The sequence below is a fragment of the Capsicum annuum genome, chromosome 11 (genome assembly GCF_002878395.1).
Source record: "Capsicum annuum cultivar UCD-10X-F1 chromosome 11, UCD10Xv1.1, whole genome shotgun sequence".
NCBI lineage: Eukaryota > Viridiplantae > Streptophyta > Magnoliopsida > Solanales > Solanaceae > Capsicum > Capsicum annuum.
The window spans coordinates 213,401,095-213,404,459 of NC_061121.1; the positions used below are offsets into that span (position 1 = coordinate 213,401,095).

Below are 3,365 nucleotides of genomic sequence, written 5' to 3' on the forward strand. Positions count from 1 at the left end.
TATCTATTTAAAAAGTTACCAAAATAGGCTAAACGTAATAATTTATTACATTTTTCACTTTTTTGTTAACGATCAACTAACGAAGTTGACTTTTATAAAAACGTAAGAATTTCTTACGTTTTACACATTTATTTGTAAACCGTAAGAAATTCTTACGTTGTGTCAGAAAAATATGTAAAACATAAGAATTTTTTACGTTTTACACGATGATCGAGGAAAAAAAAGACAGTGAATTGTCTAATCAGTAATAAATGTACTTTTTAGAAAATTGTGCTACTTACGTTGTACACTTTTCTTTAAAAACTTAAGGTTGTCCCCACCCCCACTTTTTATGTCACTAACATGCAATATAGAGTGCGTTTGAATTAAATTATTTTTAAGTGTTTATAATTTGTTTGTCACTTTTTATGCTCTTTGACTAATGCCCCTTCAATTAATAAGGCTTACTATCCAATAAAAATAATTTGGCCTTAAGTTATTAATTGACACAATTTCGTTCACCAAATTGGCGAGGTTATATAAAATATATTGTGAGCAAAAATTATAATTATAATAACACATGATTATTTTAAAAAATATTTTATGAGACGAGGAGATTACCTAAATAGATGAAATATGTGAATAGATGAAGGAAAAAAATATAAATTTTATTTATCGATATTAGACTCAATTTAAAAACAATCTAAGTTAAAATGTTTTTGAAGACAACCAACTTGAATTGGCGTAACAACTATTATGGTCAACATAATTTTTAAAAAAAATGATTTTAAGGTAAAGAAACTTTAGAAATATATAAAACTGTTTCAAAATAGAGTTTAAACCCCACACATTCAAATTGATATATATATATATATTGAAAATGAAGTGATCAGTGTGGGGACCACCATCTTAGAATGATGGTAAATGAAAATGACGGATGGTAAAGTCCTAAAAGTGTAAGACGTAATTAAAATTTATGTTGTGTCAAAGAAAAGTGTACAACGGAAAGTAAAATTTATGTTGTAGCACAATTTTTTGAAAAGTGTATTTATTATTGATTAGATAATTCATTATCTTTTTTTTCTCGATCATCGTATAAAATGTAAGAAATTTTTATGTTTTATGTATTTTTCTGATACAACGTAAGAATTTCTTATGTTTTACGTGTTTTTCTGACACAACGTAAAAATTTCTTACGTTTTATAAATAAATGTGTAAAATGTAAAAAATTATTATATTTTTATAAAAATCACCATTAACAAAAAAGTAAAAAATGTAATAAATTATTATGTTTAACTTATTTTGATAGCATTTTAAATGGGTGACCTATTTTGGACACTTTTTTAATTTCGTAATTCATTTTGGTTTCGAGCTCGTTGAAGACTTTTCTAGCTCAATTTGGGATAATCAAGACTTTGACGGATTTCTCACTCATTTCTTCACCTTTAACAGAATGAGCTCTAAAGATCTAATACCATTGAAGAAGGTTCAGATCTGAGTGGTACATCCTCTCCCCTATATAAACAATTTTTTCTTGGTGTTGTTTATTCAATTGGTTTGGTGTTTGTTATTTCTACTGTCTTTGTTCTTGTGTCTCTCTTTATATTGGGATAAAACTATTATACTGACAATTTTTATCCTTAAATATGAAGTTTTATTTTTTTTCCAACATGATAATATTTCTTGCTATTTCTGGGGCCTCCTGATTAGAACTAAACTGAAGATTAGTAGTACCTGCAAAATTAAACACAAAAGTTAATAAATAGGTCGGCCAACTGATTTCCTTCCCTTAATGTATGCTCCACCTTCACTGATTTATTACCCATTAAATTTTTAATCCTCATAATCTCTATAGAGATTGACCAGGGCACCTCCCGTATACCATTAAGGTTTTTTTTTGAGAATTAGGGAGTTTGTTTTCAAAGTCAATAGTAAAAAATTATGCTCTATACAATATCCAACCTAATCTCATTGCTACTACTTTAGCTTCAAGAATCATACCTCCTTTATCTTCCTTGTTTCAGCATAAACAAACTCCCGTGTCACATTTCTAATACAAAAATTACTAGCACTAGATTCTGATTTATTTTACTAGCCTCATCTGAATTGCACTTATAGCCCCATTCAAGATACTTCCATATAATCAGAGTGTTGCAAATGATAGGATTATATTTTTCAAAAAATTTCACCATCATTGATCATGTACTAGAGATTTTCTGAAGCCAAGGGTACTTGCGTTTGGCCATCACCAGAATATTTTTATTAATCTCCATCACCATAGCATTTCTTGACATACTACCTCCATTTCTATTCTTAATTGTTCTCCTCCACATTTATCACAGGCCAAACCCATCGATAGGCTTCAAACTTGTCCATAAAATTCACTTAGGTCCCCTAAATTAAGGCTTGTAACTATTAAACATCTAAACACCCCAATTTGGTTCTAATTGGACATTTTTTTTCCTATCAGCAAAAAGGTCAAAGTATGTGTTGCACCCACACAATGTGGCAAAACGAGCTAATTGGAAGCTGACACGTGGCATTGTAGGTCCAATAATTATTAAAAATTAATTATAATTTTTTTTAAAAAATATATAAAAATGGCATTGAGGAAATTATTAAAAAATAATTCTAAAACTATATAAAAAATAAAAATAAAAATCTGATTATTTAAAAAAATTATAATTTTTTTTAAAAATAAAATAAATTATTAAAAAATTATTTAAAAATAAAAAATTAATTATTAAAAAAATTATAAAACTTTTTAAAATGAAAATAAAAAATGGTATTGAGGATCCTAATTATGAAAAAATAATTATAAAATTATTTGAAAAATAAAAATAAAAAGATAATTATTTAACAAAAAATTATAATTTTCTTTAAAATATGAAATAAATTATTAAAAAATTATTTTAAATATAAAAAATTAATTATTAAAAAAATTAAAACTTTTGAAAATGAAAATAAAAAATGGCACTGAGGATCCAAATTATGAAAAATGAATTATAAAATTATTTAAAAAATAAAAATAAAAAACTAATTATTAAAAAGAAATTATAAAATTTTTTAAAAAATGAAATTAATTATTAAAAACTTATTTAAAAAATAAAAAAATAATTATCAAAAAAAGTTATTTAAAATGAAAATAATAAATGGCATTGAGAATCCAAATTATGAAAAAATTATTATAAAATTATTTGAAAAATAAAAATAAAAAATTGATTATTTAAAAAAAATTATAATTTTTTTTAAAAATGAAATAAATTATTAAAAAATTATTTTTTTAAAAATAATTATTAAAAAATTATAATTTTTTTAAAAATGAAAATAAAAAATGGCATTGAGGATATAAATTATGAAAAAATAATTATAAAATAATTTAAAAA

The 3,365-nt window shown here is 23.9% G+C and overlaps 1 pseudogene; it reads left to right on the plus strand.

Annotated features, from left to right (window-relative positions):
- Positions 1-1,344: 1,344 nt before the first annotated feature.
- The window catches only part of LOC107848705, a 19,560-nt pseudogene continuing 17,539 nt past the window's right edge, over positions 1,345-3,365 (plus strand).